This window comes from Misgurnus anguillicaudatus, chromosome 17, assembly GCF_027580225.2.
Source record: "Misgurnus anguillicaudatus chromosome 17, ASM2758022v2, whole genome shotgun sequence".
NCBI classification, from domain to species: Eukaryota; Metazoa; Chordata; class Actinopteri; order Cypriniformes; family Cobitidae; genus Misgurnus; species Misgurnus anguillicaudatus.
Window position 1 is genome coordinate 30,356,187 of NC_073353.2, and position 25,939 is coordinate 30,382,125.

The 25,939-nt window shown below is 36.0% G+C and overlaps 1 protein-coding gene and 1 long non-coding RNA gene across 4 annotated transcripts in view; both read right to left on the minus strand.

Moving 5' to 3' along the window:
• Positions 1-25,939, minus strand: part of sema5ba (sema domain, seven thrombospondin repeats (type 1 and type 1-like), transmembrane domain (TM) and short cytoplasmic domain, (semaphorin) 5Ba) — a 215,993-nt gene that overhangs the window by 145,412 nt on the left and 44,642 nt on the right. The gene's annotated exons all lie outside the window — the stretch shown is intronic.
• LOC129416748 (uncharacterized) lies at positions 6,885-7,342 on the minus strand. Its single transcript, XR_012358194.1, has 3 exons — positions 7,284-7,342; positions 7,132-7,167; positions 6,885-6,946 (listed from the first exon to the last, which is right to left on the minus strand). It is a non-coding gene; the product is annotated as an uncharacterized lncRNA (long non-coding RNA).

Genomic DNA, 25,939 nt, shown 5'->3' on the forward strand with positions numbered 1-25,939 from the left:
TGCTTTTACTTAGTGCTCTTATTCGTAAAATTATGCGTGTGCGGCGCTACCGGACCTGATTGCGACCACTTTAGTCAATGCTTACGGCCGCGGACTTCTACATGTTTGACGCGCACCGCGTCCAAATCGCATTTCAAATACAAAGTTAAAGTAAAAATTAACATGTTGCATACAGCACGGGAAACAGACATACGCTGCGTCTCAAACCGCCTACTTCCATACTATATAGTAGGCAAAGAGTACGAGAAGTAGTGATTTTCGCCCACTATATAGCATAGAAGTATGCGGTTTGGGACGCAGCCATAACTATTACACACAGCTTTTTTGTGTGGATGCTGGTCGCGCGCATTGGTCAAAAATAAAAAAATTAAAATAACACAGTCTAATTTTGAAATGCATTGTTGTAACGCGCTCGTTACTAAGACTGTAACGAGTAAAATATTACCAAAATTTTATTAGTAATGCGTTATATTACTGCGTTACAGCAAAAACTAATATATTACTGTAATATGTTATATTTTGTAATGCGTTACTTCCAACACTGCTTATAAGTAACCATAAACATAATATAAATGTAACTATACTGTTCTTATAATGGGGTATAGGTGTTGTTGTGTCTTTATAAATATATTTATATAATACTAATAACTGCCTATAATATTTATAAAGGGAGCTATAATTCATTATAAGCATGGGCTTCATAGAAAGTGTTACCACTATTTTTATAGGTCTTTTTATAGGTAATACAGCATAGACAGACTACAATTTAAGTTAAAATTGCTATTTTTTGTTGGTCCTCTTTTGTGGTAATATTTTGAAATCTTTGTCTTTATAAACTTTGCACATGTGTTGTGTGTAATTTTTGAAGATGTCAATTTGACATCACTTTTGGCCACCACTGTAAACAATCCATTAATGTTTATATCCTTAAAAAGATTTTCTGGAATATGCCAACCCACAACTTAAAGGAGCACTTCAACCGTAGAAACATGAATCTTTATTGAAAGTACGTCATATTTGTAGTCGGAATGTAACATACATTTAGAATTTGGTGCCTATTTGACCGAGAAAAGGGGTGTTTGTAGTCTCACTCCCTCAACAAAGATATTGGACTTCCTTCTTTCAATGATGCAAAATGATGATTTTTACATCATCGATAGAAGGAAGTGCAACACTGAAATCTGTATTTCTCCTGTCTCAGTGGCAACTGAGAAAATTATGCATTACCATTCAAAAACATGACTGGGGGTTCTAACTATACAAAGCTTTATGCAAATGGGTGAAGTGTCCCTTTAAGATCAAGAATTAAGACTTGCTGACACATCTTTTCAACAGTGTTTAAGCTCTATTTAAACCAGATTTTTTCTTCAAACAACCCATAAGTAACCCAGAAATTAATAGAACGTAAAAACAAGACTTTAGAAATAAAGCAAAAGCCATAAAAAAGACAAAAAAATTAATAAATAAATGCCTGTACTTTTTAATTGGATGAAATGATCATTAACGGCAATGGAATAAAATATTCAAATTAGAAACAATTTATAATTAGATTTAGATCGGCTTGACATACACTTTATGTGCAGAAATGGGGAAGAAGTGAACAGAACCAAATGTAATTCAATTATAATAGCCATTTGCATCAGTGGTGCACATGAAAAATAGTACATGGCATGCAAGTAATAAATTGTAAAGGATGGCACCAATTTAAGCTGCCCAATGGACAGGCAATAATCTCACTTATTACATGCCACTCTGGAAGTCCTGATTCTGATTGGCCATTTGCACCAAGGTTTGTTATTCTCAGATAACAACCGGCAAAAACGTATAACAAAGCACATAACTTTACATTATCCCTATACAAACTGATAAATCACAGATTTTGGAAGCGTGGTTGGCTCTTCACTGCTGCTGGAGGCCCTAAGCAAGCGACACTAAATACACTAAAAGCCAGAGGCCCTTATGGTAAGCTTGCACTATATGCACAAAAAGCCCAAGGGTTCAGTTTGCTTTGACAGTTTCAGGCAACACGGACTGAGGCGTAGAAGACCCCTGTCATTTTATTGCCCCGGGGCACTGGTCCCATCGGTCCAATACATAATCCAGCTTTGGAAAGAAATGACGAGTTTGAACAGACTATATACTGTGCAAAAACGCACTAAAATTATGATGGTAAATTCTGTATTGGAGTAAACAAATAAAACAGCAAGAAACCGAGGGAAATAAAGATCTTGCTGTGTAAAATAAATGACAGTATCATGGCTGAATAATTAGATGTTGGGAAGCTAATGGGCAAAGCCACAAATATTCACATAAATTCCTCCTTTTATCACAGCTTTTACTTAATTAGGATACTATTAATAATATGACCACTGACACGGCTAGTGAGCAAACTGCAAATAAACTCAATTATACAAATATTTGACACCAATAAGTCAACAGAAAAAAATGCTTTGCATTGAAAAAAAAACATTTGAAGAGCTCTTTGATTGCATTTAAACATACTTCAAAAGCATGCATTTAGTAGATAATTTTATCCAAATCCATTGTGACTTAGGGTGCATTCAAGCTAAAGATTTATGTGCTAAAGATATCACTTCACATTCACGCATTATGCAGTATTCAAAAGTATTCAAACGTGTTCCCAGGGAGCAAACGCATTATCTTGCCATTGCTAACCTTGCTGATGTAACTTTCAGTATGCTGCATATAACATGGCAAAGGTATGAAAGATGGGTGGTTGAGATCACAAAGCATAGATGCTTGATTTAACCCTTTGTGATGTAATACTGATCAGGGAGAAACATTCTGGTTGTCGCACTGACAGACTCCAAACTCAAGCCTCCGCAGGTCTGCTTATTAAATTTACCCCAAGAGCTTTTATTAGTCATCACCATCGGCCTACTAGAAAAGATTGCCTAAAAAAATTTACTCCCAGATGGTACGAAAACAGGCAGTGCTACCAAAGTGAGCCTTTAATTTATTAGTAAAGGGTAAATGAAACTATCTATTGTACGCATAATTTATAAAAAATTAAAGAGGATAATGTGGCATGAATAAAATAAATACAGCCCTGCACAAAATATCACATTCTGTACTCTGTATGTAGTAAAACAGTGGTTAAAGTGGAGCGTTGTGACCTTGCAATGGTATATAGAAGTAATTGTATATTGTTGCGCATTTACAGTTTACGGTAATATTGAAAAATTTTAGACATATTTACTTAACAGTTTTGGGTCGTCAAATTATGTCTAATTTAAAAATCTGGGTCCTGATACACAACCAATAGACTGTCATACCTGTATGAACCGCAACAGACTGTGCTTTGGAAAGGTTAGTAGTTATTTATTATTTGTGTCAACTGGATGTTTGACTAATAGAGGCTGGAGAGAATAATATTGCTCATGCCGAGTTAGTGGAAACCATTTACTGTGCATTTCCCAAAAATCTTTAGACCACTTACTCATTCAAACATCAAAGTAAAATGATATTTCCGGCAAGATTGAATTTGACTTTATAAAATAGTCTGCTTTAGATTTCCCTTCCCCAGCACATTTGCAATCGAGCACGCCGACAACATAATATACTAGGCTACTATTAGATCTAAATGTATAACTTTTTAAAAAAGTATAGTGGATTTTAAATTAATGTCCACTGTTTTTGTCCTATGGGAATGAGAGATAAGGAACTTCTCTGTGCCCATGGATCAGTAGCTATGGTCCTTCCTTCAGATCTAGAAAGCATCTATCTGTGACTGTGGCTCTTTGACCACGTCCACCTCCTGCCCTGGCTGCTTTCATTTTTTCCTTTAGAAACCCACGGCCTCTATTGCTTTCTTCGTGTCCCCTCCTGGCTCCTGGTTGAGGGACATTGGATTGATCTGCAGATCTAAGCTAAGTTTACATCCACAAGAACACACACAAACAGACAGGAACACACACACACATTCTTCCTGTGGTTATCCAGTGATTGTATTCACACACACAGAGAGAGCAATCTCCGAAATGAAAACTGTAACAGGATTACTCTGGGACACTGTGACTGTATTGTGTGACAGACATTGGAGGAACTAAAAAATATTGCATTTTCTGATATTTTCAATTTTTAGGGAACGTCTTGAGTGAAATAGCTACCCAAAGCTGCCAGGGACTCCAAGTATATGCAATACACAATTTACACAGTTGATTTTTTTATTTTACCTTTTTATGACGAAAATTGTGCCTAATCTCTAAAGAATAGACTAGTTTTTGACATGAAATCATCCTACAAGAACATTTTGTGAAAATATAACAATGATATCTTTGATATTGACCGTGTAAGGTCATGTCAAAGATTGAATTTAAAGTGAAATCAATGACTGAAATCAAAATTTAATGCTCTTAATCCCATAATTGCATTATGAGACTTTAGCCTGGATTGCACAGACAGGGTCACATTTGCGTTGTACTATCGATTTGCAAAAGTTCATTATATTAACCACTTTACATAATGAACTATTAAAGATGCAGTGTGGGTTTTAGTGGTAAGATTGTGGATTGCAACCAACAGAAGCTAAGGATGCTGCTTCAGGACAAACATGTCATCGTCTGTGACACGTAAGGACGAAACACGGTCTGTAGAAGTTTGTCCATTTAGGGCTACTGTAGAAATGTGGCGACGACTTTTATGTAAGGGGTTTATGTAGATAAAAACGGCTCATTCTAAGGTAAAAAAAAAATACAGTTCATTATGTAAGGTCTTTATACATCACTGATAACATAGTTATATATATTATATTGCATTTCTTCTAAAAGTTACACATTCCACCTTTAAAGTGATAGTTCACCCAAAAATTTAAATTCTGTCATCATTTACTCAAGTTCATGTTGATACAAACTTGCATAAATGTCTTTGTTCTGATGAACATAAAGGAAGATATTTTAAGAAATGTTTGGAACCAAACCATTCATGAGCCTCATTCACTTCCATAGTATACTTTTTCCTACTATAGAAGTGAAAAGGGCTCATGACCAGTTTGGTTACACAATATCTTCCTTCGTGTTCATCAGAACAAAGACATTTATAAAAGGTTTGTAACAACATATTAATTGACAGAATCTTCATTTTGGGGTAAATTATCCCTTTAAGACCATTGCCCGGTTCCATAAAGCACCTTAAGTATGATACTTAAGGGGCGATTTCCCCTTAGAACAACTTAAGGGTGTTGCATAAAATCCCTTAAACGGCGATCCTGGTTACACGTTATAAAAGTCTAGTGTTACCATATAAACACTACTAAACCCAGTCACACAACGGAGGCAAAATGGATAATGGACAAAGAAATTGACAAGGAAAACAAAAAGAGAAAGCCAAACTGGACGGGGGATGAGAAATGTATTCTTCTAGAAGAATATGGGAAAAGATAAACAATTTTAGCGAACTAAATCCAACGTAATGGAAGGAAATAATTAAGAAAATCAGTCCACGGAATATCGGTGTAAAGAAGACAGGCATGGAGGTTATAAAAAATATGAAAACATCTCTGTTGTGGCAAAAAAGAAAAAAAGTGTGGCAAAAACTTCAAATATACTAAAAAAAACTAAAAATTACACTTTAAATCATATATATTAGCCTATCTTCGCCGTACTGCTGTGGAGAGTTTGTTTTGCTGCCGTGTAAAGCCACAATGTACCAACGATAACAAAACTGATGAACAGGTGGAGGACCACCGTCTGACGGACAATTTATGTACGCCAAAAAATGGCAATGCAGTAATTGTAAAACTATAGGTAATTAATGATTGCGCTGCGTAACGTGGTCAAGATCTCCTTCCAGTTTGTTAGCGATGTCAAATTTTGTGCATCGATCAAATCTGTATTCTTGAAACAATTTTACATCGCTAAGATGGTCCTCCTATCCCAAAAATGTGCCTTGGTACAAAATGATCTTCCTCTGGTTCTATAAACTCAGCCATCTCGTCTATTTTTTTTCTGTGTTACACGTACACTCTTAAGAAAAATGGTTCTATATAGTACCAAATAAGTGTTCTTCAGCTTGTAACAATAGCAGCACCCTTTCTGGTACTATATAGAACCCTTTTTTAGATGGTTCTATATAGAACCTTGCCTTGAAAAAGTGCTAAATAGAACCTCAGTGGTGCTATAAAGAACCCTTTCATTTATCAGCAGTCAGGAGGATTATTTTTTATTTGTTTTTTCTTATTTACAGCACTTTATAAGGTTTAACAGTTTAAAAACAGAATTGCAAGACACCAGAACATACTTTTATTTTCACTTTTTCATTACATGAGGTGTCATACAATAATAAATATGTGCATTAAAATCACAATCAGAATAAATATATTAATTATTATGCAAATATAACAAATCACTACTCAAATAAGATATGGATGTTAAATAACAGCTTCAATATTAAATAAATTAACAATAAAATTTGGCAATTAAAATCATTTTAAATAGACAACAATTACATGAAATCAATAAAATCATGACATGCAACATCAAAACATGCAAATGATAATAAATCCTGAATATTAACATATTATTGACATTACATTCAGATGTATACATTTTAGCACAAACAGATCGATGACATAGAATACAAATGAATGGGATGTTTATAATGCATTATTAACTGTAAAAATAAAAGTCAATAGGATTGTGTCAATCTTTGAATCTCACCAAAAAAGTCCATATTATTTTCTTTACGGGATCATCCAATACTCCATCCAATGTTCTTTGTTTTGTTGCAATGATGCTGAACATTTAGTCAGATAAGAGTAAGATAAGAAAGGGAAATGGCAGACCTGCAGAGCTTCACTCATGATCCACCTACAACAGATAGAGAAAAATAATTCTGTTATCACAAGTAAATGTGCCACAAGATCACATATTAAGCGGTCATACGCACTGCCTTCACTCCCAGCAAGATTACCTCACATACGAAAACTCTGAAATATCAATAAAAAAAACTAAACACATGTTGTACCACATTCTTTTCATAATTAGTTTAATAAACTTAATGTAAAATATACATGTATATGCTTTATAACAAACACTATAACAAATCATTATCCTAAGTCATTGTTAAAGCAGAGTCCCTGAAATATATCATTTAAAACAATATGAAGATTACCTGCTTTAAAGGGAATGAAGCTTACAGTATGTTGACCTGTTATAAAAGAAATAAAGTACATCAAAAACATACAAAACCTCAATTTACAAAATGTTTAAACAGTAAATATTATTATTTTAATGCCAGGATTGAAAGTAACATGCATACATCACCTTTAAAAACAGGATGTGTCTCTCATATCAAGCGGTCATACGCACTGCCTTCACTTCCAAGATTACCTCACATATGAAAACTGAAATATCAATAAAAAAACACTAAACACATGTTGTACCACATTCTTTTGATAATTAGTTTAATAAACGTAATGTACAATATACATGTATATGTTTTTTGATACTTTAACAAATCATTATCCTAGTCATTGTTAAAGCAGAGTCCCTTAAATATATCATTTAAAACAATATGAAGCTTACCTGTTATAAATGGAATGAAGCTTACAGTATAAAGTTGACCTGTTATAAACGATATAAAGTACAATAAGAACACACAAAACTTCAATTTTCAAAATGTTTTTAACAGTAAATAACTCTTATTTTAATGTCAGCATTGAAAGTAACATGCATACATCACCTTTAAATACAGAATGTGTCTCATATAAAGCTGTCATACGCACTGCCTTCACTCCCAGTAAGATTACCTCACATACAAAAACTCTGAAATATCAATAAAAAAACTAAACACATGTTGTACCACATTCTTTTCATAATTAGTTTAATAAACTTAATGTAAAATATACATGTATATGCTTTATAACACTTTAACAAATCATTAAGTCATTGTTACAGCAGAGTCTCCTATCATTAAAAACAGTATGAAGCTTACTTGCTTTAAAGGGAATGAAGCTTACAGTATAACGTTTACCTGTTATAAAATAAAGAAATTACAATAAGAACACAAAAAAATTCAATTTTCATAATGTTTTTAACAGTAAATGCTGATTATTTTCCTCTCTTACCTGCTTGTGATGTTAGTCTGCAGGCAGTTCAGCAGGACTGATGATTCAGAGCTTTTACAGGTGAAAATAATCAGGAGGCAGCTTGAAAATAACTGACTAAATTTAAAATCAAAAAAGGAGGGAAATAAAGAACCCTTTTGCCAAGACAAAGAACCATTTCAGCAAAAAATGGTTCTTCAGTAAGCTATGGTTCTATATAGAACCTTTACCATCGTTTCAGAACCTTTGAAGAACCTTTTTTCTTAAGAGTGTAGGGGTATGTTTTCCAAACCTTAAGTTAAACTTAGGGAAATAACCGTTAAGGGGTTTTATTCAACACTTAATGCCATTTAAGGGATAACTTGAGTGAAAAAAAGCTATTTACGGAAAATTCTTAGGGTTAATGACATTTCCATTAAAAGTTATACTTAAGGGTTATTTTGTGCAACACCCTAAAGTTTAAGGGAAACATAAGAGTGAACTTAAGGGAAAATTACACTAAGGTGCTTTATGCAACCGGGGCACATAACTTTTATTTAAAGTCAACGTTAGCTTTTGAGGGAATTGCAGACACAGTCTTCATCATGGAGGCTTCGGCTGCTCACACAGACTCTCGTGACAGTTTGAGGTTCACCACTAACATCTGGAATAATCCCTGTATTTCCCCATACACACAACAATGTCGACATCTCAGTGAAGAGAAGAGCCAAAACACTCAAGTTGAACAACATCTCTCAAAGGCAAGGTTATATTTTACTGAGTTAGAGCACAGCATTCTGGGATACGCTTTTCCGAAGCAGGAAGTATGGAGTCTCTTGACAGTTGCTTTGTGTGGATGGGATGTTTTACGAGGCTGTTGAATCAAAATAGTCAGACAAGCACATTGTCAAAGGATTTAGGTAGTCTGGAAATGTCTCTTCCGCTTAGCCAAAAGCAAAAAATCAAAAGAAAAGATACAAGCGGCATAGAAACAAATGGATGAAATAATAAATAAGAAGATTTTAAAAGCAAGGTTGAGAAGAACCACCCAACTACTGTATGTGGTTGATTCAACTGTGAAGAACAAAATAAAATTTATCTATTTTACGCAGCTGTCATTTCGCATGTTTGACAACCAAATGATGACTATTGTTGTCTATCAAAGACATAATTGTTATAATGGCATGCTCCTTAAGGTTTTCTTTTTGCTAAAAAATGTAAAATCGGTGCAATTGACAACTTGTTAGAAGCATCTTAATGATCTGTCAGTTCCCTGAGCCACAGCAAATCAAAGAGAAAAACCTCTTTATAAATCAACAATTCTTTAGAGGCAGCAGCATATCACGTCATGGCATTGTTTACGGCCGAGAACAAAGGAAAATTAATTTTAGATGGTGTATAACCAGGATTAATAACTGCTGCTACCGTAACTGAGATGGAAAGTACGTCACAATAATTTATTATAGTGCAGCTTAATTAGGAGGAGGAAAAACTGCTTCCTTTTAATTGGTACACAATTTTACAACATGATTGCTTGTGCTGAAGCATGACTGAACTTTGGTGCCAGGAAAAAAATGATTAAAACCTGTTACAGAATGCAGAAACACAATAACTTTAGAAACATTATTACATTTAATCAACTTATTAGGATTTATGATTCCCTTTGGAAATTCTAAACAGGCGTCGGTCTGTAATTGTGAATACATTTTTAGTTTACTTTGGGCTTTTAACATTACGTATAATATAAATATATATAATTATGGATAAAGTTGTTCTATCATTAGTGTATGAAAGTAAATCATGAGCTCTTTTTCTCTATGAGAACTTTCTCTGTAAGAAGATTCTTGTAATATTGTGATCTTGAATTTGAGCAGTAAAATAATGTTAACTGATTCAAATTATGTGACTTTAATTACCAATTTTAAAAATAGATTATACAGGTAACTGCAAAATATGACATCAGTTCCAGAATCAGGTCAACTCCACTTTTAATGATATAAAGTTCAGGTAATTGTTATTTGAATAATGAGGTCAATAGAAAAAAGAAAAGCATGTAGTTGCATACCTATATTTAAGACTCTGACCTACTCTTGTAAACATGTATTTTTTTCCAGAGTATCCTTGTCTAATTAGATTTTTTCCCATTTTATCTTAAGAAGATGTTTTTGATGTTTAAAAATACATTAAAAATATATACCCAAGCAGCTATTTGTCCATATCTGGAAATATATAAATAAAAAACACATTTTGAGGGATATAGCACAAAAATTGAAAATTTGTTCGAGACCCTTATATAAAAAGATGCAATCCTGCATACTATGAATAATCCACTGACCTTCATCAGGCATATATCGAGGGGTGAGAATCAGAGGGGCATAAGTGACATTTCACCAACTTTACTGGAGGGCCAGAACGAAAATAAAAACTATCATGCTTTGATCTAACTTTGTGTACTAATTTCAATCTTTTATAACTCAAAATTGATTAAGAATTCACTTGTGTCCTTTAAAGGCGGAGTACACAATGTTTGAAAGTCAATAGCCTCTTTCACACAGTAATTCTGGTAAATTACCATGAATTTACCAGAATTAATTTACCAGTAAATACAAAAATGTGCTGTTCACACACGCAGTGGCGTTCCGTTATTTTACCAGTAAGACATCATTTACACATCAGTATCAAAATACCGGTAGCACTTTATTTTACAGTACGTGTACTTACCTTGTACATATATGGTAAATATCTTGTACTTGCAGATAAATGTGTGGTACTTACTTTTGAGTATCTACATGGTAATTAAATGGTATCATTACTGTACTTACTAGTGGTACATTCTTGGGTGTTATTATGTAACTTTAGATAAGTACTGGGTAAATACCAGATACATACTTATAGTGTATGTATACTGTAACTAACAAGAAACACTATTGTACTTACAAATGAATATACATTATAAATATTTAGTACTTACATGTAAGTGTGGGTTAATGACAGGTACTTATAGTGTACATATATGATAACTAATAACAAATACTACTGTACTTACAAAATGTACGTACATGGTAAGTGTGTAGTACATAAAGGCCAATGTACGTTAATGACAGCACATATATTGTATGTATACTGAACTAACGAAAAACATTTCTGTACTTACAAATTCTATATACATGGTAAGTGTGTAGTACTTACAGGTCAGTGTAAGTAAATGAAAGGTACTTATAGTGTACGTACTGTATATGATAACTAATAACAAACAGTACTGATGTGCCATTTTTGAACTCAGTATCTTTGTCCATTATTGTACTCTTTTAACCCAAGCATTAAACCGTACGCATTACCTGCTGGGTACATTTACTAGTAGGTCCATAGTAACTGCATGGAAACAGGACTGTAAAATAAAGTGTTGCATTTTATAGTTATTACACAGGACCTACCACCTAAGGTTTAACATAATATACATATGGCACTGTAAGGCAAACCCAACTATTGAATATCGTACGCATTACCTACTGGGTACATTCACTAGTAGGTCCATAGTAACTGCATGGAAACTGGACTGTAAAATAAAGTGCTACATATTACACAGTTATTACATAGGACCTACCACCTAAGATATAGCATAGTACACACATGCCACTGTGAGTTATATTAACTAGTAAATCATAACATATAATGCATTGTTGCCTATAACTTATATTGTACATTCATTTGTAAGTACAGTAGTGTACAGTAGTCTTTTTAGTATACAGTTTATTTACACTATAAGTATGTATTTGGTATTACCCACTACTTATCTAGAGTTACATAATAATGACCAAGTATGTACTACTGGTAAGTACAGTAAAAATACCATTTAATAACCATGTAGATACTCTAAAGTAAGTACCACACATTTGTCTGTAAGTACAACATATTTACCATACATGTACAATGTAAGTACACGTACTGTAAAATAAAGTGCTACCAAAATACCGGTAAATTCGTTGAGAAAGCGGAAGTACCTGTAGCACGCGGCGAGCTCAGTGTTGTATTTGTAAACAATCCACGTCGTTCATATCCACGGTCCGTATTTTGCTGTTTTCACGTCAAACCGAAAATGCGTTTTTAACAACACTACTGTTTGCGGCTTCACAGAGGGCATGCTAAGGACGTCGGCAATTCGGCGGTAAGCTGTTTTAAACAACTTTGGTGAAGAAATGTGGACGTAAACTTCAGGTGTGCTCAACTTTCAAAGGGACTAATGTTGATATTTGAAATCACCTAAACATAAGCCCCTACCCCAATAGAATCTGGACCTTCTATTGATAGACCCGCCCCACACATACGCAACCCTGGCAAGGATGTTGGTTAGTAGACACGCCCCTTTCTGCTGATTGGCTACAAGTGTGTTTTGGGAATCGGCCCAGCTCCCTTTTCCAAAGCGTTTTTCAAACATTTTGCACTCCGCCTTTAAGCATAGACAGAGCTCATCCAAAACTTTCGTTTAAAGGTCCCGTTCTTTGTGTTTTTGAAGCTTTGATTGTGTTTACAGTGCACACTATAACATGTGTTCATGTTTCACGTGTAACAAAACGCTGTATTTTTCACACAGTTTACTTATCTGTATAGCGCTGTTTTCACTGTCCTAAAAACAGGCTGATATCTTCCTTGTTCTATAAAGTCCCTCCTTCAGAAAAACGTATCGAGTTCTGATTGTGTAGTTTGTTTATTGCATTTTGATTCGATAGCAGCTTAGCTTGCCGTTAGCTTAGCTGGCGACTGATGTATTTCTGTGGGCGGAGTTTAGTCAAAAACTTTTCTAGTGACGTCATTAAAGCAGGAAGTATAGGGCTGTAGTCCAAACTGGCTGTTCGCTGTAGACTTTGAAAGGCGAATTCTGTTAAAGAAAATATATCGCCTGGCAGTGAACTTTGAGCTTTATAATTTTACAGGTATTTTTTATGCTATTAAAGGAGCATTTCACCCATAGAAATATTAATCTTTACTGAAAGTGTGTTATATTTGTAGGTGAAATTTAACATACATTTAGAATTTGGTGCCTATTTGACCGAGAAAATATGTGTTTGTAGTCTCACTCCCTCAACAAAGATATTGGACTTCCTTCTTTCAATGATGCAAAATGATGATTTTTACATCATTAAAAGAAGGAAGTGCAACACTGAAATATGTATTTCTCCTGTCTCAGCGGCAACTGAGAAAATGATACATGACCATTCAAAAACATGTCTGGGGTTCTAACTATACAAAGCTTAATGCAAATGGGTGAAGTGTCCCTTTAAAGCAACATTACACACTAACTAGGGTTTAAAAAAATTGGGATCAGGAAGAATGTGACCTTTAATATCTCCATTTTACCCAAAATGTCTCTTACGCCCTTCTGGTTCTCACCCCAGTTAGGTCCATAAATATTGGGACAGAGGCACAGTTTGTGTCATTTTATCTGTTTACCAAAATGTATTCCAGTTACAGTTATATAATGAATACTGGTTTAAAGTGCACACTCTCAGCTTTATTTAGAGGGCATCCAGGTTATGCGATCATCCACCATTGTTGTCTTATATGGACGTCCAGAATTTTTTGGTTGCTGAACTCACAAATGTGTTCTTTCTTAGTCAAAATGTACCAAATTGTTGATCTGGCCACTCTTATTGTTCCTGCTATTTCCCTGATTTGTTGTGTTTTTAAAACCTACCTATGGTCTGTATAATGTGTATGGAGATGTCCCTGAACCACATGATGTGGGTACACCACAGCTTCCAAATGCAAATGTCACATTTAGAATCAACTCCAGACCTTTAACATGCTTTATTTACGAGGCAATTATTTAACAAATGGACAATACATGTCAATGAAACAGCTTCTAAGTCAACTGTCCCATTTGGCCCCCTTAAAAAGGGTAAGCTACATATTAAACTGCTGTAATTCCTAAATCCTTCAGTCAATTTGGATGTAAATACCCTCTGAATAAAGCAATTTTTAAGCCAATACTCATTATATGACTGTAACTAGAATATATTTTGGCAAACAGCTAAAATAACACAAAATGTGTCTTTGTCCCAATATTTATGGACCTACATTGTAAGAGACATTTTTTTTAAATATTATTTTTTTGGCCCATTTTTCCTTTATTGGTAGACAGTAAGTGATTGAGAGGCAAAAAGAAAGTACAGGATGAAGAGAGGGGTATGGGATCGGCAAAGGACCTCGAGCTGGGATTCGAGCTCGGGTCGCCGGAAGTGCATCTGCATCATATGTCGGAGCACAGTCCACTACACCATCGGCTCCGACAGAGACATTTTTAAATACACCCCCAACCAATGAATCTAATCGACCCTACATGTGGACCAAGACCCTTATGAAAATACATGATGACCTGTGACCAGTGTTGGGTAAAGTTACTTTTAAAAGTAATGCATTACAATATTAAGTTACTCCAAAAAAAAGTAAATAATTATGTTACTTGGTTACTTTTCATGGAAATTAATGCTTACGTTACTTTTTAGTTATTTTTGCATTACTTTTTCTTGTGAGGCTTGATATCTTTCAGGCCTTGCAGGTGTTTTTTATAACTGAAAAGTTCTGCATTAAGAAATTGCATATTTAGATTCACTGTTTAGAGTTACGCGAAACGCAGCGTGTTGAGGACATCTGCAAACGTTTTTATTACAAGCAATATTAAAGGCAAGTGATTTGCGCGAGTGCCGTGAGCGAATAAGCATAAACATATTGTTTGGTGATGTGGACGATGATATAGTTATCATTACAGTTATCGTTATAATGTGAACGGCCCTTCAGTGCTTGTATGATGAATGCGGATACTGTATTTACAATATAGCTATAAATATCCAGATAAGTTACGGCTGGCAATAAGGACGGATCTTTACTTAAGGCTATTGGGTCTATTTGATATGGTTCCACAATAATCAAGCTCATCTTCTCTTAATACAGACGAGATGAAGCCATTAGGCTACTGCTCCCCTCGACTCAAATCTACGTGCGGCTAGGGGCAGGACAGATGTCATGTCAACAAGATGGCCGCGGTTAGCGACTTCCGGTGTTTGCGAATAAGCCCTATTTGAAATCATCTAAACATACACGCCCCTACCCCTATAGAATCTGGACCTTCTTTTGATAGACCCGCCCCACACATACGCAACCCAGGCAATGATGTTGGTTAGTAGACATGCCCCTTACTGCTGATTGGCTACAAGTGTGTTTTGGTAGTCGTCCCGACTCCCTTTTCCAAAGCGTTTTTCAAACATTGTGCACTCCGCCTTTAATTTAACAAAAAAGTAAGTTATATTACTTTTTTTTAAAAGTAACTCAAATATTAATGTGTACATTTAAAAAGTACTTCAGAAACGTAATATTATTACGTAATACATGTTACTTGTAATACGTAACCCCCAAAACTGCCTGTGATTGTACATAGTCTCGTCTCCATTCACTTTCACTGCATAGAAACAAAGCAGCATATCAGCATGGACATTTGCCTTGGCTCAGTGCAAAACCACCTAGAAAACCCTTTGTGCAACAGAACAGACAAGAGGTTGAACCATACAGTCTCTCAAAAACATTTTAGGAACCTTTTAGGAGTGTAACAGAGCCCTGGCTTCCACCCAAAATCTGATTGATGAGTTATGCACTGTCCTTCAAAAATATTTAAAAAACTTGATGTTCTAAACGTAAAGTAAATCTCAACATGCATACACACTTCACATTCCAAAAATATATCTTCTAACATTTCACTGTCATCAGGTGCACTGCGTTTATTGTCTCCGAGCACAAAAGATCTGCTCGCATATGCCACACTTCAAGAACAAAAGGAAAATGTCTTCAGATCACATCATCTTACTAAATCTTTTAAGACCCCCGTCCCCATCCTATCCACATCCCACACAAAGACATTTCCTACCTGTAAACCGGACTATTTCAAAAAGCTTGGGATAAAAATAGATTTGGGAAAGACACAGTCGGCTTTAGAGCCCTTCACTTCTACTAATGGAGCTTCATGACAAAGTGGGAATATTCATTATCACTCCAATTTCTGAAAGTAATGCCTCAATGAGCACAAAGTGTGAGCTCTACAGGTGAACAGGGTGAAAATATTCAATTTCCCCCTGTGTTCGAAATACATGGCTATGATTGAATGCATGTAGAGAGACGGTGTTAATCAGGACCATTGTGCTTCAGGTGAACTGGAGAGAATCACACATCATGAAGTAGATTACAAATGAGGAGAATAATTCACTTATTTAAATTCCAATCTTTGACTCTCATCTGACATTAAAAGAGATCTTTAGTAAAATAACAAGATACAATCCATTGTGTCCTCCTGCATGCCACTTTTCTTATCTCCATCAAAGCGAGTGAAGGCAAACCACTGGATGCTTTCCAAAGGCCAGATCAGAGAGTAAAGGAGAGGCAGATCTATAATTGGCTAAAGCACTGACAGACTGCTCTAATCCATCCCCTTCAAATCATTAAGTAGAAAAACACAATGGTGTGCGAGTAATTGATGGCTTGCCTCGTTGTATTTCTTCCACAATTTCTAAGAACTACAAAAGAGGATTGTACTAGTATGCTTAAAGATAACAATGCTGAACAGACCACATGCTTTTCTCACTAGTTTATCCAGCAAGATTTCTTTGACCAAACAACTTCACCAAAGGCTACAGTATGTTGAGGTTGCTGGAATGGCATTGCTGAAATATATTTGCATCCAAAGAGAAACCTTTGACATTCTAGAAGTGTCCACTCCTCTGAACACACTGAGCTAGTCAACTGGCAGCCCCCCAATCATCTTTATCCGGCCCGCCGGTCATTTTTGTCTGATTTAAAATCAGCGTGGTTACTTTAAAGGCGCCTTTTCACTGTACAGGAGAAATGATGGCTAATAAACCGGAATGAGAGTCACAAAGGGGCTGCGTGGGGTGCCAACCACCTACGGGTGCGTCATTTTCAGATCCGATTTAAGCTTTGGATGCAAAAAACATTGCATGCGACACACCAAGCACAGGCCCTGAAAAGTGAAGCCAAAACATCTCGATCGCCACCCAGTGACTGGTCCCAGTATAGGTCATAAACCCCGCATCCCCATGTTATTCAATGGGACTTGAGAACAACAAAAAAATCGAATTACACTTCAATTATCTTTTTTCTGAAGCTGGTTTCTGTCATTTACTGTAGTGTTTATCACGCTTATGTAAATTCAAATGTTTGTTTTTAAAATAAGTTTGTGTTTAGTTAGTTATTTAATGATATAAAAACGGTGGTGTCACGTCATGATTGACAGCTGTGATATCATGTGATATGCGCATTCTGCGAGAGCGAGGGCGGAGTATTGATTTCGCGGCTTTACTTCCTGCTCACTACTGCACAGAACTGGTCCCAAAATCGCTACTGCGCAGACTTAAGACCCAAGATGTCAGCACCATATCAGGACACTGGCGGCTTCACTTTTCACCAATGGAAGAGAGAGAACAGGCGTCGTACATCTTTTTTTACAGTCTATGCGACACACTGAATGGAAGTGATGTTTTTCGGTGTGTTCCAATCAAAACACTGTGTGCGATGTAAAAATTATTAATCCTTTTTTGTTTAACTTTATAAGTAACACAGTGTTTCCCATACATTGATTTACTCGTGGCGCATCGCCACGAAATCAACACTGGCCGCCATGAATAGATCTTTCATGATTCCCATTTACATTTATATTTTACTGTTTAAAAACATCTTAATTTATTGTTGCAAGCGCCCAGCGCGCCCCTTCCCTTTCTCTAATGTTGCGTGCAGCGCGTGCGCCACTCTCTCACATAACAGTGAAAAGGTGGTGGTGTTTCAATGTCCGTTCCTCCGTATACTTTTTTTTGTGTAAACGCCAACAGTCATAGACACACACACACACGTTCTTTCCCTCTCTACAATAAAACTCAAATTTAAAATTAAAAAGGGCTCTTAACAAGACATTGATGAGAAAAGAAACAGCAGTAAAGGCATCAATGTAAATGTATGGTGATTTTGTCAGACGATGTCGCGTTATAAATCAGGATTTTAGCAGCAGTTGGATTAAACACGAGGTGTTACTGGGTCGTGTTTAGTAACTATTTTATAGTCTACTCGTGTCTGACAACAGAACTGATAATATGTAAAAATAGCATTCAGTTGTGTTAAAATGCAATATAATGTGACAGATCAAAAAGTAGAAACATATTTCAAGTGCCAACACTCGATCAAACGCAAACAGGTGATGATGTCACATATATGCTAATTAACGTGTGACGTCATCAAGCTTCCTAAAAACCTCTCTCAGAAAGCTATATTAGGGTGGGGGATTTGGCAACCTCATTATGAAATGCAAGCACTTGACGCTGATTGGCTGCCTTTGCTGCCACTCAAAAGAATGTAAACTTCGCCGTCTTCAGAGCACAGACAGACCAAAATTTTACAGATAGAAGAGCACAACTCAGAACGCGACTCGCCATTTCGCCTTGAACTTCGCAAACCCTGCTGCAATTTACTTCCCGTTGGAGGCGAGAGACCAAATGTATGCAAATTATTTTGAAGGGGAGGGAATTGAATGAGAGTGGGGGGGAAGTGAGATGGATTTTACGTAAAATGTATCCGTTGTTCAGATTGAGCCATTTTCTGGCGGACATTTCTAAAGGAGGAATATCTATGAAACAGAGATGTTCAGAATGTCTAGCACTTTTCTTGTGTAAGTAAATGCGGGTAGACTACAGTTATTTAAGACAAGGTAAAAACGTTGTTACCCCCTAACATATATAATAATACATACACATACATATATACACATACATATATACATATAAATAAAGTAAAATTAGGGTTAAAAGTTTGGCCCGCAACATTTTTACATTTTTAAAATCTGCCCCCAAAAGAAGAGTAGTTCAAGACCCCGGCTGTAGTTTAAGTAAAACACGTTGCAACAGATGTTTTAATGATAATACAATAGCAAACATCTTTTGTTCAAATGTAAACTTTAAGACTGAAATGTTTTCTGCTCTCCTGAGCTTAACTTCTTGAATCATGACCCAGAAAGCAAAGCCGCACTTCTACTACACCACAGCAGCAATTCATCCCCAGAGGCTTCAACTGGAGGTCTTTCTCGATCCTTTTCTCAGCACAAATTAAATTTCAGAAAATGTTTCACAACCTTTTGAGTGCCTTTTCCATCCAACACGATGAAAACACTCCTACAAACATGCTCATAAATAACACTGTCAACAAAGTTTTCATTCATTCATTTCATTCAAGTACTGAAATAAATTTACATTTACGCATTTGGCAGACATTTTTACCCAGAGTGACTTATTACATTATTTTTATCAATATAGTACACTCTAAGATTTTGTGTTATCCTATTTAACACATTATGGCATGGTTTCCCATACAGGGATTAGCTTAAGCCAGGACTAGGGCTTAGTTTAATTGGGAAATATAACTAGGTTTAACAAACATGCCTTACTAAAAACATTACTTGTGTGCATTTTGAGGCAAAAAAGGGCATTGATTAATTTTAAGATACGTTAGTGCAAGTTGTTTTCAGTTTGGACAGCTCTTACATTTATTACGTCTAGGACTAGTCTAATCCCTGTCCGGGAAACCACCCCTGTGTGTCATTTTAACACATTATGTGCAATTTTGTGTTCAAATAAATAAAAGGGGAAACACAAAGTGAGATGTGTTGTCCTTAAAGAGATAGTTCGGCCAAAAATTATATGAAAAATGATGGACATATGCATCTCGGACAGCTTGGGGGTGAGTAAATCATGGGTTTAATATCATTTTTTGGCCGAACTATTCCTTTAACTAGACAACACATTAGATGTATGTGTGTTCCCTGGGTTCAAACCTATGACCTTTTGTGCTTCTAACGCAATGATATAGGACAATAATAATCATTTCTTGATATTCTTCAGATTGGTTTTCAAAAAAGGTAAGCGAGGTAATACAGTACAAAAATGAAGGAAAGGATGAGCAAACAATGTGTAAAATGTAAAGGTCGCATTGTCCAACAGTGACACCAGGAGACTAAAGTTCAGAAGAAGGTTGTGCCCTGATTATTCTGTTAATCTAATAACGCCTCCTAATGCTGCTTACAACCAGTCCACAAATCTGCAAAACCCGATACGTCTGGAAACATAAAATGGAGTGATCTGGTTTGGTACGACCACTTAACTCAATGAAACTGAAGTTGCAACTCTATGCCAACTATGTTTAGTACATCTGTTGTGCTGGTCTGACAAGTTTAAACTGTTAGTTATCATAGCCCAGTAATTCTTAAACTGTGGTCCGCGGACCACTAACCCCCCTTAGTGGTCTGCCAAAGATGACCTAACTAGGCAAGTGTTTATACAATTGTCACTTATTTAAGTAGATTTTTAATCCACTTGCGAAACTGTGATATCAGTTCTTCCCATTCTGTTTTAATAACGTAAAAATGGATCGGTGGCTAAACCAAAGAGGAGTCAAAAGAAAAGATCAAGCATCAACTGAAAGCAGCTAAAATCCACAGATCTATTAGTTTTGTTATGTACTAGTTTTTGTTTCATGTGTAAAATCCCTGTAATTTCCGTGATATTGGACATTAAGGGGAACATTTTTTTCAGCATTTTATTGTTAGGTCTACCGTAGTTACAACCGAAGACTTCCTATACCAACCACCTCAGTTTTAAATTAATGGCTGTTTGGAATGACATTAAGAGGCTGTTACAGTAATTGCAGTTTATTTTTCACATGTGCAGTTTGTTATTCATATTAAGCTGCAACTCCTTTCACATTTACATTTTCAAATGAAATAAAATTCATATAACAATTTCTGAACATATCATTGCATTTGTGTTTAAATAAATAGTTTTGACTGTCACACTTAAATTTAGCTTAGCCTTCCTATTTTGTTGTTTTTTGGGGGCGTGTTAGAGTGGGATTCTGTTAGGTGGTCCTCAGAAAAACATTGGAAGATAAAGTGGTCCTTGGGCTGAAAAAGTTTGAGAAACACTAGCCAAATAACAGTTAGTTTTTATAACTAAAATATACCTAAAACAAAAAAAATCCAATTCCCTTAAATTTCTTTTTTATAAGGTTTTCAGACACAATTATGTGATCTACTGAAGTACAGCTGAATAATTTTATCTCTGTTATACAGTAATAGTCAAACTTAAGAAAGCACTTACGTTAATTAAGACAGAGTCAAAACAGATAGATAGATAGATAGATAGAGAGAGAGAGAGAGAGAGAGAGAGAGAGAGAGAGAGAGAGAGAGAGAGAGAGAGAGAGAGAGAGAGAGAGAGAGAGAGAGAGAGAGAGAGAGAGAGAGAGGAATGGACATTAGGAAAGCCACAGAAAAGATGCACGAAATGAGAACGCAACAAAAATTGGGCAGTGGATTTATGTTGCCGAGGCTGCTCCAGTCCCAGGGAGCATTAGCTGAACTCATGAGCTGTAGACAGCTAATCTTTTGTTATGGAGGAATAAACACACAAACTTAGACGGCGTTTTATGGCTGCTGATCCAAAGCGGATGATAAAAGATCCAGCAGGCCTAGACCATGCGGCTTAATGACCCCAAGAGCAATACACAATTTATAGGCTCTCGGTCCCAATCATCACTCCCTCAAACTAATTTACGGCAAGAGAGGGACCTGGACAAAATAAAGAAGGAAACAATCTTGGGAAGGCGAGAAACCAGCCTTCACAAAGCCAATGCCTTTTGCTACATTACTTACAAAAGGGTGTACAATCTTCATTATTGTTTAATTGATTCATTTATGTGTCAAATAAAGCAAATTCCACGTAGCTGTGAATGGTGACTTCATGTCATTACAACAAAAGAAAGTTCAGGACTCAATTAAAATGAGCGTGATTACACCACATGAATAAAAGCTATTAAATAAAAGCTCTGTTTCAAAACATAGTGAGCCGTATTGCTTCCTATCGCTTTTACAGCAGGATCCAAACCGTTATGAAACCGCCACACAAATAGCTTTCTAACATAAGCAGAAAAACACACATTATACACAAACATCCCAGTCAGGTTTTTGGGATTTAAAAAACATTCTGTGAAAATATAATCTTGGTCATGTCAAAAAATGAAATTAAAGTAAGGCAGGGTTCCCACACCTTAGTTAACTTCAAATTCAAGGACCTTTCAAGGACTTTCCAGGTCCAATAGCCTCAAATTCAAGGAATAAATGGGGGACACACTTGAGCAAGGTTACATTGTGTTACCTTTTAAGTTACATTGTTACAGTTCCCTTTCGAGGGAACTCGTGCTGCGTCATTGCGATGACACTTTGGGGACGCCTCCAAGTGCGTCTGAATGTGTATATCAAATTCAACCAATGGTGAGGCTTAACGACAAAAACAGGGTGACACGGGAACCAGGAAGTATATCGCTATCTGAAATATTGCCAAAGACGGCATTACAGGGAAGCAGGAAGTATGGCAAGGGAGACGCAGCGTCTCGTTCCCTTCTCAGGGAACAACAGTTACATACGCAACCTGAGACGTTTTCATGTGTCAAACACAATTATGCAAAAAAGCATTTTGGTATAATTCAACATTCGCATACAGAAGATATAAGCATTTAAAGTGAACAGTTTAGCACGTGTGCTTAAAAAGTCTAGAATTTTTATAATATAATTCTACACTACACAGGGAATAATATGGATTTTTTCCCCAAGAAAACGTCTCGCATAAAATAGATTCAAGCACTTTCAATGACCTGTATCTATGTATGTATATTTTCAACAACTTTTTCCCCCAGATACACAAACTTTCAAGGATTTCAAGAACCCGTGGGAAGAGGTCAAAGGGCAAAATCCAACTTTGATGCTCCAAATCTTATAATTAGATGAGACTTAAGCCTGGATTCAAAGACAGGTTGTATTATTCTGCGTAAAATAACCGGTTTTAAATACACTTGATCATTTTGCTATTGAAAAACATTTTAATATCAAAAAATTATATTATGACATTACATCATTTTTCTCACCTTATCTGCAACTATAGATATTTTCTATATACCCATACATTCTGAATATATGAGCTTATTCAAAATGCATCATGGCATTGCGTTCTCTATGAATGATGTATTTGACCAAAACAAGGTTTCTTAGGAGGCAGCATAAAAAATGCCTACCAGGTTTTGGAACAGAGCACATGAGTTTGATTAATTGCCAGTCCTAAAATACTGTTGGATTCTTATACCGTAAGAAAATGTGTGGGATTCTCCCATTGTAATTCGGTCCAGCTACAATATTGCCCCACCCCCAAATTCTCAAAGCCAAAACCAACGCAAGCAACTCCACCTCTTTCCCTCCACAGACACCGACAACATCACAAGCATGGCTGGTTCTGTAAAGATTTTTAATTATACGCAAATGTTGTGTTTCTTTGCCCGGTCAGTTGTCAAATCGAGCTTCGTAATTGGTTCGCATTTGAGGAAACGGTTGTTCTTTAAGGAATACTTTAGTAAAAGTTTGTCCACGCTGCCTTGTGGCCGAGCTTTCTACCGCACGGCCCCCTATGCCTGGTGTGAATGGCTCTTCTGTGAAACCGGCCAAGGATCTGCCAGAGGGACCCTGTCTTTGTTAGGTGAATGGGCACAGCTAGACCATCTTAAGGCACACTAATGTACCATGGCCGGACCACAAAGGCCGCGTAGTAATTTGCCAAGCATAATGGCACGTCTTTAATTCGGCCGAGGGGGAAACAGACCTTTAAAAGCGAGCTTACAGATCAGGAGTCCCATTCTAGTTCCTACCCTATTCATATCGTAAAAGGGCTTGTTTTCTTCCGGCTCATTGTCATCCCGAACGAATGTCTGCAAACAACGATGGGTAGAAAGGAAAACAACACTGCAGCTCCAGGCCGCACTAAAAGGACACAGAAGGCCATCGACAGACAAAAGGAGCTTCTTCCCAGAAAAGCATATTGATGGAGACCAGACTGTACAGCTGCAGAAATGATGTCATTTAGCAGGATTAGGTCAGTGGTGGACTAAACTTTTGGGGATGGTGCAATGTAGAGTAAGAAATACATCAGGAGGATGTAAGCTTAAGGTGTTGAAATCCAGGATGAAATCCAGACTGGGAAAACTTGGGAAAGTGGGAAATTCATTATCTTCAAACAAATGTGTTCCCTTTGGTAAGGCAACACCAAAAAACGCAGGGTCACAAAGCCTGTGAAGAGCAAGTTCAGGTCACAATTCATCCATAGTATGAATAATACAAATGGAGGAAATGAAGCCCAGTTTTGCATCAACAATTATACATCCCATCACAATATAAGTCTTTAAAAGTTTGAGCCCATGTTACAGTTACATGTTTATCAGTTAAGTACTGATAAAATGAATACAATGCACTGTAAGTCGCCTGGGTAAAAGTGTCTGCCAAACGCGTAAATATAAATTATGTAAAAGATATTCAATTTAATTTGTGCTGATGTAAATATTTTATTACAATACAATTTTAGTCATTTCAAAGAATTGGGGGAAAATGGCACAATGCAAATCTTTATAGTGTCTAAATAGGTTTCATTTTCTTGCAAAACATCATTTCTTTAGTTGCTTTTTAATTTTAGGATGAAATGAGATCTGGTTGCATTTTAATTATGGTAAAAACAAGCAGTCAAGAATCTACCACCCCCATTGACGACAATTGCAATAATGTGCATCTTCAGAAAACCAATTTTTTATTTCTGTAGAATTTATTACTTTCATACCAACATGCAAAATTGGCAGAGGATTAAGTGGAAGCGAAAAAATGCCTTTGTGATTTGTCAAACACATCAACATACAAGCTTTAATTAGCTTACAAACAGCCAATTAAAAATGTCAGCCTCTCTTACAGTTTCTTTTTAAAGACGGGAAAAGAACCCCAGGCTGTGCCGCTCCATAAATAGCTGCAATAAAAGTTTCAATCGTTTTTTTTCTCCGCCAGAATGCTCCTTTTCAGAACACTCAATTTCTGCCATAGAATAAAGAAGTTTGACTTGAAAGGCTCTGTGACTTTGTCCACAGTCACACACAGGGAGCAGAGGGGTGGCAATAACAAAAAGCCAGAAAAAGAATAGAAAAAAGAAAAGTTTTTCATTCTGGTATGAGTTTTTGTTAAAGGAGAATAGTTTGCCCAAAACTGTACATTTTGTACAGCACACAAGCTGATATTCTGAAGGGCCACAAACTTTCTGTGATATAACGGACAAAAAATAATTGTCACCAAAAAGGCACCAACAAAGTGGTCCATACCATGATTTGTTTGCTATTTTCCAAATCTTCTGAAGACATGCTATAGGTTTGACATAATAAAAACACCTTTAATTACTTTACAACTAAAAATAAAAGCTATGTGTGGTATAACAAAGACACCATTTTTTATGTGAACATGGATGTGTTTTAACACACGATTCTGTGAACATTCACTGTAAAAAAAATCTGTGGATATACAGTATTACTGGGTATTACTGCACTGTAAAAAATTCTGTAGAAATTACAGTATTACTGGGCATTACTGGCAACTAGCTGCCAGTAACTTACTGTAGATTTAACATTTATGTTATTTAGTGGCAAGAGTTTGTTCAAAGTTAAATGAACATGAAACATTTTCAGTCTTTATCTTCTACAGTAAGTTACTGGCAATCATCTGCATAATTACAGCTATTTTTTTACAGTGTGGCAACTAGCTGCCAGTAACTTACTGTAGATTTAACATTTATGTTATTTACTGGCAAGAGTTTGTAAAAAGTTAAATGAATATGAAACATTTTCAGTCTTTATCTTCTACAGTAAGTTACTGGCAACCAGCTGCATAATTACAGCTATTTTTTACAGTGTGGCAACTAGCTGCCAGTAATTTACTGTACATTTAACATT